The sequence below is a fragment of the Apium graveolens genome, chromosome 7 (assembly GCF_009905375.1).
Source record: "Apium graveolens cultivar Ventura chromosome 7, ASM990537v1, whole genome shotgun sequence".
Lineage (NCBI taxonomy): Eukaryota > Viridiplantae > Streptophyta > Magnoliopsida > Apiales > Apiaceae > Apium > Apium graveolens.
The window spans coordinates 16,463,264-16,475,847 of record NC_133653.1 but is presented as its reverse complement, the minus strand read 5'-3'; the positions used below and the strand labels follow the sequence as shown (position 1 = coordinate 16,475,847).

General features: G+C 34.6%; 1 pseudogene; it reads left to right on the top strand.

Moving 5' to 3' along the window:
• The first annotated feature begins 209 nt into the window (after positions 1-209).
• Positions 210-9,254, top strand: LOC141673320 (IQ domain-containing protein IQM1-like; annotated as a pseudogene).
• The last annotated feature ends 3,330 nt before the right edge of the window (positions 9,255-12,584 follow it).

Sequence of the window (12,584 nt, the reverse complement as noted above, 5' to 3'; positions counted from 1 at the left end):
TGACGAAAAGATAATTCTGAGAATGCCAAATGGTAAGGTGAGGGGGTTCAGAAGATGAAAGAAGGTAATGAATTTGTTAATAATGATTACGATGATCAAGATATGAGTATTATGGTGATTATGGAATACATAAAAATCGGAAACAAACAAAGTATGAAGATTTTATAGTAATTAAGGAGTTTCAAGATATGTTTTTGGATGAGTTATCAATGTTTCCTTCAGATATAGAAATTGAGTTCGTGACTAATTTGGCACATGAAGTGAAGCCAGTGTCCAAGGCCCCGCATAGAATGGCGCCAGTTAAAGTGAAGAAGTTAGCAAAGTGAATGAAAGAAATGCTAGAAGAAGAAGCGATTAGACCTAGGTACCCCATAAGGTGCACCGGTATTAAATGTTAATAAGAAAGATGGAAGTATGTGATTATGCGTCGACTAGCAAGAGCTCAATAAGTTTACTATCAAGAACAAGTATGTGTTACCTTGAGCCAATGATTTTCTTGATCAAACGAAGGAAGCAAAGTACTTTTATAAGACTGATTTAAGATTTGATATTTCACCAATTGAAGACTAAACTTATGAATGTATTAAGGATAATTTTTAGAACTAAGTACTGTTCTCATATTGTCATCTGTATTAACCAATATACCAGCAATATTTGAACTGGATGAACAATACCTTTAAGGAATATCCGAGTAAGCTATAGTTGTGATACTTAAAGTTAATGGAGGACCATGTAAAGCATCTAATGATGACTGGGAAGTTGAAGAAGAAAGAAGATGTATGAAATATAGTTCTTAGCATAGATAGTCAATATAGAGAAGATCAAAAGAGATTCAGCAGAAGTTAAAATTACTATGAATGAAAAGAGACCAGAAACACCAACAAAAGTAAGAAGTTTTATCATGGGTCGGTTACTATTGGAAATTGGTGCAGGATTTCGTGAAAGTTGCAATATCTTGGACGAAGCTAACCAGGAAAAAGCGAGAAGTTTTGTGAAGTGGAGAAGGATGAAGGAAAAGTTTTGTTGAGTTAAATGAAAGAAAGGTTTCAGCACCTGTTTTATCAATTTAAAAGTATCAAGGAGGTTTGGTTGTTGATAGTGATGCTTCTCATTAAGGAATAGGATGTGTGTTGATGCAGCACAATAGAGTTATTGTATATGCATCCACACAACCGAAACCTTATGAGCAGAAGTATCCTACCCAAAATTTGGGATTAACAGTAATAATATTTGTTTTGAAAGATTGGAAAACCTGATATGTATGGAGAAATGTGTAACCATAAGAGTTTGAAGTATTCACGGTGAAAAGCGAATGTAGTGGAAAACGATAAGCAAAAAGGAGAGAACGAATATAGAAACTGCACCGGAAGAATTAACTATAGAATTCTGGAGGTTGGAATGGAAAGCTAAATTCATAATCCAAAAGGAACAAGGATGGATAGTATGACCTTTCAGTTGAAGTTGTGAAGGGAAAGATAAGATGTCAAGAGAAGATAATGGATCACGGTGTTAACAGTTAGTAAGAGGAAATTTATGCGCCCAGAAAATGATCACGATACTCCCCGGTTTTCTTCCAGCACTTGGATGCTACAAGTAGAAGGATTAAGAAATGAGATTCCACATGGAATTCACACTATAAAGTATTTATTTTATTTGGAAAAAAAATGCCAAGATGTACAGAAATTAAAGAAAAATAATGATAACCAGGTATAAGAAGGATATGTTAAGATGGATTAGAAAGTGTTGGACACGTCAAAGAAGTAAGGTGAGGTATTAGAGACCTAGTGGACAAGGCAGACCAAGGAATGACTTTATAAGAAGCGAATCATAAAGTGCACCAGTGATGTTGATGGAGAAAAGGAATGAAACTATAAGCGTATGTACTGATTATCGGGAATTTAACAAAATAATGAATAAGAAAAAGTGAGACCCTATAAAGAATTAATTATTTATGAGACCTAATTTAAGAAGTGTGTTATGTATTGAGAATTAACTTAAGATCCGACCTGAGAAAATATCAGAGATTACGATTAAAGTGAGTTCAGAGCATTGCAAGCTCTGATGATATTATGTGAAATGACAAGTGTATCAGGTGGCTATAAGGAATTAAGGAACATGGTGTATAAGGAGTATTTGGATAAGCAAACAGTATTTATTGATAACATCCTCAGCTACTCAAGGAATAAGAGAGTCTGCGTGGGATGCCTAAAGAGTTAATAGACGAATTGGAAAGAGTGGAATCTGAAGTTCAAATAATTAAAAATGATAATACATGAATATATGAGATTACTTTTCAGCCTTAACTAATGGAAATGAGTAAGAAATGTTTAAATGTTTGGAAACCAAGTTGAAAACTAGCACCGCCTAACATCCTTAAACAAAGAGTCAAAATATGGAAGTGGTTCAGGAACTGTAAGATATGTTGAGAGGATGAGTCTTAAGGAAACACTGGAACGATCATTTATCAGCAATGTCAGCTTTGGAATGCCCCTGTATCAAGCTTCATGTGGATGCGAGTATAGGTTCCCATTCTTATTAAGATAAAGTGGGAGAAAGAAAGTTTTCAAATTCTAAGTTAAATTAGCACACCAAGAATGTAGTGATATTGATTGCAGCATCTCGGAGTAAACAAAGAAAGGAGGCGAAATGCTATCGAGAGAACATATGAGTATAGAAATAGGACCAGTAGTGTCAGTACAAGTTTCACCTTGAAAGAGGATGGATGAGTTTGAGAAAAAGGGACAGGTTAAGTCCTAAATTAGTGAACCATTCAAAGGTATGGATAAATATAGATAGAGTTGTTTATGAGTTGATATTACCATTACAACAGTATATACATATGATGTAGTCTGTGTGTCAGGGTTAAGGTGATAAGGATTTGATTCGAATTAAGTAATGAATTAGGAGCCAAAGAGACTCTTGTCCAAATTTATTCTGTATATAGTGATCGATCTAAACTCTTGATCGTTAAAGGCAAGTCCTTGCAAATGAACATATATCTATAGTGAGTACGTTTGAATCCTCAAGTAGAAGAATCTACTTGGAAACTAGAGTCAGATATGCTTGACAAATATCCTCACTTGTGTAATTAGACCAGATTCTGAGGACAGAATCTTTTTAAGGGGGAAAGGATATAACGACCCGTGTATTTTGTTTTTTTTAAATTATTTAAATATGTAATTGTGAAAGTGTTAAATAAATAAAGTATGTGTATAGTTTTTGTCAGCTCGATGTTGTTTTATTATTATTTATGTGTGAATTATGGTGTACAAGGTGGTTCGTGTAGTTAATTATTGAGTATATTGAATTATTTGCACTTTTAAAAGTGAACTTAGTGCAAATTTATTTGCATAAATATTTGGAATGTCTCTAAAATTGTTTTTGTGATTTTACAATTACAATATTTATTTTTGGGATTTTATAAAATTTAGAAATCAATATTTTATTAATTATTTAACCCTGTGTGATTTTCTGATTATATTTACTTGTAAAATCTGTATTTAATTCCCGAATTCCTCAAAAATTATGAAACTCATATTTATTTAAGTTGGGAATAATCCAGAAATTTTAAAATTATTTTGGGGATTTTTGAGATTAATTTCACCCGCACGTTGATTCGTTTATTTGTTAAAAGCGGGTATAAATTGCATTTTAAAAATTGTTCTAAAATTTCGAAAGTTATGTTTTTAGTTACTTCGGGATATTTATAACATTTCAAGACTATTTTCGCGATTTTCTGAATTCATTTTAAATGCAGCTCAGTCGTTAATTATTGCAAATACGGGATTATAATCAGATTGTGGGACGTTTATTTATTCAATTAACACGTGTCATAGTTTTACAAATTGAGGGACACGTGTTATGCCTCATTGTGAATAGCAGATAAAAAAAAGAGAAGAGAAGAAAAAGAAAAAAAAAAGACACAGAAACATTCAACACAGACTCTGTGTTTTCTTCTTCCTTCACCTCCATCACGGGGCTTACTCGGCTCTTCTAGTCTCTCTCTCTATAATTTTCTTCTCTAAATTAATATTTTCCCAACCTTTCTCCTCTAAATTCTTTTTATTTCATGTGCCTGTGTTCTTCCTGGGAGTACTGTGATTCATCGCGTTTCGGGTGAACTCCGGCCGCCTTATTCCGGTTGGTTTCTGATTGTTTGCTTCGGTTCTAATCCTGCTTGTTTGATATATATACATACGTATATATGTGTATCTGGGTTGTGCCATATTTTTTCTCCGGTTGCCGCCGTTATTTTTTCCGGCATGGCGACCGGCGGTGTTCTGTCAGTGTGTGTTGCGTGCTTCGGCGCGTGCAATTGCGTGGTATTCGTTTATGTTGTTGTTTTGGCTGGATTGAACAGTTGTAGAAATTCTTATTTTACTAATTTATCTTATTAATTTTCTGCAGAAATTCATTGATTACGATTCGTGAAAATAAAAATATTTCGTTAGGGATTATAATAATTATCGATGGAATGTACGTAGGATGCCTGGTATTTATGGGAACCCGTAAATTCTGTCGCCGTCGGTGATGAGCTACGGCGAGTCGACGGTGGACTGTGATGATTATATTCTGAGTCCTAATTTAGCAAATAAATGTAAAATGCGAGTAATAATAGAATTGAATTAACGTTTGGGAAATTGTGGATATTGGTTGTTGTGAATTATTGTGGTGAAGTGATGTCGAATTATTCGACGGGTTAGTCCGAGAAATAAAGGAAATGCTGCCCATTTTTTTTGAAAAACTGAATTATGTAAATACAGAAATGTATCCGATGAATATCGGGACATCGAGAGACTATATATATATGTGCGTGTTTTATACGAAACTTGATTGTATGACATAATGAAATATTTTTCTAAATCGATAACCTTGATTTCGTAAAATATAGAGTATAGATATTTTCTGAAAATGAAGCTGAACCGATTTTCGAGAACGTAAACCCTAAATGATACGTGTATTATTATAAGAAGTATGTTACGAGTCGGATTTTGTTAACATTTGGGTAGATTGTTAGCGAGGATATGTCAAGCATAATCGAATGTCTGAGTTAGGATGTTTCGACCCTGTAGGTTATAATCGGGAACCTGGAAGTGGCCGATGGACTAGAGATGACCTAGTGGTCAGTTGACGAGCTCGATAGAGTTTCAACAGAAAGACCTGAGTGTCAAAGTCGAATCCAATGGGATCTAGTGGTTGGACGTTAGAGCCTGAGCATCAAAGTCGGCTCAGAGTCGATCAGTAATAGTTTTAAAGCCTTGTAAGGCAAGTATTTCTGAACTTTGCTTCAAGATATATATATTACCAATGTTTTCGAACAGTTTCATAACATGTCGCTATTATTCAAAATAACTCATGTTTTATTTTGCAAGTGCTTTAAACTATTGAACCTTGAACCCTGATTTTCTTGATATTGAGCCGTAAGCCTTGTTCTTTATAAACCATCCTTTGTTAAACCTCAGATACCAAATCACACAAATATGATACTACTCCCCAAATGTATAGCCACCAAACACCAAACACTGGAACAAAATTGTGTAAAAATACAGAAATTTCTATATCTCAACCATTCTTTATAACATCAAAGAACTATACCTTGAAAAATCAGTATTCGTCCAATACCTGATCATTTTACAGACTGAAAACTGTTTCTTGTACATACCTTGGTATACCCTTGTGATATCCATGAGTTTCCTTATGTTTTATTCAAATGTTTATTCATCATTGATTATGATCTCGTGTTATCGAATTATATTGTTTATCGTATTGAACTGCTTTAGAATTGGATAGTTTTTATATATGTGGACCAGATTCGTGGTCAGACCATACTAATGGTCAAGTTAGGCCAATGTGTGCCTTGGATCCAGTAATTAGAGCAGTGCTGTGTGCTTGCTCGGGGTTAGTGCATGACTGATCAGCAGCCTAACCTTGGTTTTAAAACTTAAAATGAATATCCAATTCTAATGATTAGTTAAAAAGAAACTTGATTCCTTTGAATCATCTCATTTGATCATTGTTTAACCTCAGTTATCACTACTATGACTTGCTGAGCTAGTTAGCTCACCCTTGCGATTCTTTTATATATTTTACAGTTGAAAAGAATATGGATGATAGTGAAAGTTCCTCAGTCCAAAGTGCGGGCTAAGGTTCTAGTTGAGTTGAATCAAGCTAGCAGAAGCTTCATGCGGTATAGAGATAGTCAGATTGTAATAATGATTCTATTTTCATTTGTAAGTTAAATTAGTTGAGATTTGGTACGTTGTAATAAAGGTTGTGATTGTGGCTTGTTTTCATACTTTAACCTGTTGCGATCCATGGTTATGTGAATCAGGGTCATTGCAATTAATATTTTATGTACAGGTTTATATATTGTGAATGTGTTGTGGATCCCAAACTTCTGACCCGGGTTTGGAGGGCGCCACATGGGTCCCATGGGAGAGGGATAATTTTTGCCGATGTGGCATGTGTGAGGCCCACACGTGGGACCCAATGATTACATGGCATGCAGACGGGGCTTGCTGACGTGGCATCAATGGATCCCACAAGTGGGTCCCAAATGCTGATGTGGCATGCTAATGTGGCATAAGTGGGGCCCACATGCTGACATAGCAGTTGGCGGGGCACTTTAAAGCGTTGCATTTGCTCTCTGGTGTTGCAATAGGTTATTTAGTGTTGCCTTAGCTATTGTACTATTTTTAAAATTTATTAGTTAAATTCATATTCTATTTTTTTTTATTTATTTTTAATTGATCCAACTGTACGGATGATGTCTACTAATTTTAGAGATATGTAATTTTTCTAAAAAAATAGATTTTATATCATATGCTTTTATAATAGTCAAACCACGGTGCACACGTGTTCCCATTACGTAGTCTTGTCCCGGGTGGTGATTCTATTTTATTAATTTTTTTATTCAACGATCCAACCGTACGGATGATGTTACCTACTAATTTTAGAGATGTGTAATTTTTAAAAAAAATAGATTATATAACGTGTATTTTTATAATAGTCAGATTACATCAAGACGGATTCGTGTAACCAAGTCTTCCCCAGAGTGGTGATTCTATTTTTGAAAAAAAATTGTTAGAAAATCTAACCATACGGATGATGTTACCTAATTATTTTAGAGATGTGTAATATTTTTTTAAAAAAATTAGATTTAATATCATGTGCTTTTATAATAGTCAAATATCGGTGCACACGCGTTCCCAATACGTAGTCTTGTGCCGAGTGGTGATTCTACTTTTTTAAATTGTTTGTTCAATGATCCAACCATACAGATCATGTTACCCACTAATTGTAGAGATGTCTAACTATTTTTAAAAATATATATTTTATATCGTGTGTTTTTATAATAGTCAAATTACGGTCAACACTGGTTCTTATAACCAAGTCTTGTCCCGAGTAGTGATTCTATTTTTTTAAAATTCTTGTTCAACTATCCAACCGTACGGATGATGTTACGTACTAATTTTAAAAATGTATAAATATTTAAAAAAATAGATTTTATATCGCGTGTTTTTATAATAGTGAAATTAAGGTCAACACGGGTTCCTATTTCCAAGTCTTGTACCAGGTGGTGATTCTATTTTTATTTAAATTATTGTTCGATGCTCCAACCGTACGGATGATGTTACCTACTAATTTTAGAGATGTTTACATTTTTTAAAAAAAATAGATTTTATATCATGTGTTCTTATAATAGTCAAATTACGGTCAATACGGGTTCCTGTTACCAAGTCCCGTTATCATATAGGAATCCAAAATCTCTTTTTGGATTGAGGGTTAAGTTTGTGTTTTCTTGAATGTCACCAAGTGTTTGATGAAATGCCTCAATGAATTTTATAGCAGATGGTGGTTAAATTAGTTGTAAAGGGATTTCAAATCAATTGGATCAGAGATAATTGATTGAATTATGTGGAATCTTGGTCAGAGTCTCCACATCTTGTGGTTGTGCAGTTGTTAGTACTGCATTATCTGTTGTTGTTTACTCACTTAATGAGAATGATCTATTAGCTGCATAAACATTTTTTCTGCTTTTATTTGATTTTTCATCTTGATTAATAGTTTTTTGGTTCTGTTCTTTTTATAGGTGGAAGGCATTAGATTTTGCAGCTCTCAAGCGGAGCTTGGTGTCATACTTTGACGATGAAAAACAAGAAACTGCAATTTCTAGATGGGATAGGGCTAAAACAAGAGCTTCCAAGGTAACATCTTGCTTCATTCATACAGAGTTGTCCATTCCAATGTCTACATAATTTTTTGGATTTTAATATTAACATACTTGTGATTGCAGGTCGGGAAGGGCTTAAGCAAAAGTGAAAAGGCTCAAAAGTTAGCTCTACCACATTGGCTTGAAGCTTTAAGTTTATCTTCTTTTAATTGTAATATTGCACTTATAATCTATTTGTTAAATGCTTACAGATTGATCCCCGACATCGCTATGGATACAATTTAACATGTACTATGATGTCTGGTTTGCAAGTGAAAGTATTAAACCTTTCTTCTACTGGTGAGTAACACGGTTATTGTTTGTGCTTGGTGACATACTTCGCCAAACAGATTAACATGGATCTTTTTATGTGGATATTTTCTTAATGACCTCTGCCTAAATATTTACTTTGGACAAAATGATGCTTGGATGTTGGTGATGGCAAAGACGTAAACCTTGAAAAATGTCCGAGAAGAAAACTACAACGTCAATGCATCATATATCTGGGACTAGTAAGTTCTAGATCATATAATAATTTGTTTATAGGGTACATTTGAATGTGCCTTGGTTTAACTGTTGCAAATAATTTTAATTTCTAAAATAGAATAAAAGGGAGGCATATGAAGTGATTGTAGAAAACGAAAAGCTTGTGTACAAACAAAGTGGATTATTTTTTGAGACAATTGAGGGTAAAGTGGATATTTGTTCTTAGCACGTCGAGGAATTTGTGCGTGGGAAAGAAGAAGAAAGGTGAATTTTAGTATTTTAGTTTCCTTTCTAGTGGAGCTACTATAGTTGCTGGAATATTACTTGCTTATGGTGGTGTTCTTGAGGTACTTAACTTTACCATTATTTAAAATTACCCGCATCCAGAAGTCATGTTATTGGTCTGATCTAAAGCTTATTTGTTGCTTTGAATATGCAGGCGATATGGCCTTATAGCGGGCAATGTGGATCTCAACAATGTGGATCTCACCAATATAAAGATGTGCAATGGATAATGATTCATTCTCATTTGATAAGAGCGTTGAGGAAACAATAGAAGATAATGCATTACCAACAACTGCCCAACCATAAGATCTGAAGACTCTAACCAAGATTTCAGACCCGGGTAGGACTTATTATCGAGTCAACCAATTGATTATCTTTGACCCAATTATTTGGAATCGGTAATAAGTATTCTAGTAATTAAAAAGTGTAAAGCTCATTTTCCAATTCAATTAGAAATGCAGGAGGCGATTAAAGGTATGCACCACTCAAGAATAATAACATTGATGATATATGACACTGATAGTGCACTTAAATTGAGAAATAAATGTTGAGGTAATATTTCAGAAATATGTACCAAATCTTAAAAAACTTTCTCGATTTTCTTTGGATGATTTTTATCTGACTTCTGGTAATATATAACTAAGCCAACATTTTCTGATGCTCCCCCTGAAATTATGCTCTCTGAGTTTGATCCTTCAGAATTTGAGTTTCCAGAATTATCAGAATTTAGCCCATCAGAACTTGATGAATCAGAATTTGAGTTTCCAGAATTATCAGAACTTGCCCCATCAGAACTTGATGAATCAGAACTTGAAGAGTCTGTTCTAGATTTTAATGCTTCTTGAGATGTGGTTGTATCTTCAATATGCTACCCCTGTACAGGTGCATTTTCCTTTGGCATAGTCACCACAGTTTCAATAACATCATAGTTTAACCCATCAGATTTTGCAGTATCGGGATTTAGACTGTCAGGATTTACAGAATCAGAATTTAAAACTTTATTCTCAAATCTCAGCTAATCATGATCATTGAAATCTTCAAGTCCTGTAATCTTCTTATCATCAAAAGAGATAATGATAGATTCCATAACAACCCTTGTTCTTAAATTGTAGACTCTGAAGGCTTTTGTGAAAAGTGGATATCCAACAAAAATTCCTTCATCAGCTTTTAGATCAAATTTGGATAGCTATTCAGGATGAGTCTTAAGAACAAAACACTTGCATCAAAATACATGAAAGTACTTCAGAATTGGATTTTTTTTCTTCACCATCTCATATGGTGTCTTTCCATGCTTGTTGATAAGTGTTGCATTCTGAGTAAAACAAGCAGTCTGCACAATTTAAGCCCAAAAATAGGTTGGTACCTTTGCTTCATCAACAACTCCAATTTGCTGTGGAGTTCCAGGAGCATAGAATTCCTGCTTGATTTCTTGGTCTTTGCAGAACTCTTCCATAATCAAATTCTTGAACTCGGTGCCATTATCACTTCTTATGATTTTCACAGAGTCTTTAACCAATTTATCCAGTTGTTTGACATGATCAATCAAGATAGATGCAGTTTCACTTTTTGTGTGCAAGAAATACACCCATGTGTATCTGGTGAACTCATCCACTGTGACCATAGCATATTTCTTCTTTGCAATAGACATGACATTCACTGGACCAAATAGATCAACATGTAGTAGGTGATAAAGCTCAAGAATCGAAGATTCAGTCTTGCTCTTGAATGAAGATTTTCTTTATTTTGCCTTTTGACAGGAATCACAAAGGCCATCAGGAGCAAATACTGATTTTGGCAGTCCTCTCACAAGATCTTTCTTGACTAGTTCATTTATATTGTTGAAATCTAAATGAGAGAGTTTCTTGTGCCAATTCCAGCTTTCTTCAATTGATGCTCTACTTAACAGATAGATTGCAGAACCATCAGTGCTTGTTGAAAGCTTGGCTTCACAAATGTTACCATGCCTATATCCTTTTACAACAACTATGCCTGTATATTTGCTTACAACTTCACAGTGTTCTTCAAAGAAATCCACATGATAACCTCTGTCACAGATTTGACTAACACTCAGCAAATTATGTTTAAGTCCTGAGACCAGAGCTACTTTTTCAATGATGACATTCCCAAGATTGATATTGCCATATCCCAGAGTTTTTCCCATATTTTCATCTCCATAAGAAACACCTAGGCCAGCTTTCTCCACAAATTCTGATAGCAGGGTTTTATTTCCAGTCATATGTCCTGAACATCCACTGTCCAGAACTAGGATGTTTTTTCTGTTGCCCTGCAATCACAAAGACCACTAATGATTAGTTTTAAGGACCCAGACTTGCTTGGATCCTTTGGCCTTATTAAGTTTGTTAACATTTGCAGCGGATTTAGCATCAGAGTTTATGTTAACAGTTTTCTTATCAGAATTTACAATATCATACTTTGCATCAGAACTTACACTAGAAGGAATAATGCTAACTTTCTTTAAAGAAGGTTTTATTTGATAATAATCATAGTAAAAACTATGATATTCCATACAAGTATAAATTGAATGCCATAAACTACCACAATGAAAACAAGGATTTTGTGGCCTATATCTAACAGACTGACTCTTAACTCCTGATTTTGAAGGTAAGGAGTTTATGTTCTTATTCTTCCTGCAAAAAGAAGCCAGATGGTTAGAATTTCCACAGTTATAACATTTCTTTCTAGGAGCATTAGGAACAGGCTTATAATCACTGCTTTTATTCACACCTAACTTTCCATTCCTATTTTTCCTAGGTGGTTTTACCTTGTTTATATTTTTAATATCTTTCAGCTTATGCTTAAGTTGCTTCTTTATCAAATCAGCTTTGTTCCATTCCTTAGTCCACTCATTTCCTCTAGGAGTTTCACTCCAAGGTACTGGGGCATCCTCTCTAACAAACTTCTTGATCAAATCAGCTTTGTTAAATGTTTGTTGAGGTGCATGTCCTGAAGGACCAGCTGCATCAGCATCTAGATTAGTAGCAGCTTCACCAGTAGATCCAGCATTATCAGCATCAGAACTTACAGATCCTGCAGTATCAACATCCTCTGATAAAATTACAGTATGTGAGGCTATAGAGGCTTCAACATCTTCCTCTAAATTCTGATCTGCAACTAAGTTCTGATCAACATCCAAATGTTGATGCCCACCTAAAATCTGATCTTTATCATCCAGATTCAGAATTGGTGTTGTTGGAATATCTTCATTGAAATCAACATCTTGAATTGGTGTTATTGGTGGAGTGAGTTGAGTTGGTGGAGCTTCCAAGTACAGAACCGCAGGCACAATCAAGTTATGAATATCAATTTCAGCACTTATACCTGGGTCTTCAGTATGTACTGGATTAATGATAGGAGACACAGGAGGTGTAGACACTTGCTCTGGAATATCCTCTTGCTCTTGAATAGGAGACTTTGGAGCTTGAGTAAAGTCTGATTCAGTTGTGGAAAGTAGTTCAATGACTATAGGTTCTGTGAGGATCAGAGATTCCTGACCCCCTTCCTTAGCTACTGCTTCCAGAATTTCTTCAGAGTGTGATGATTCACTTATAGCCCTCCTGGCTCTTTGCTTTTTAAGTCTCTT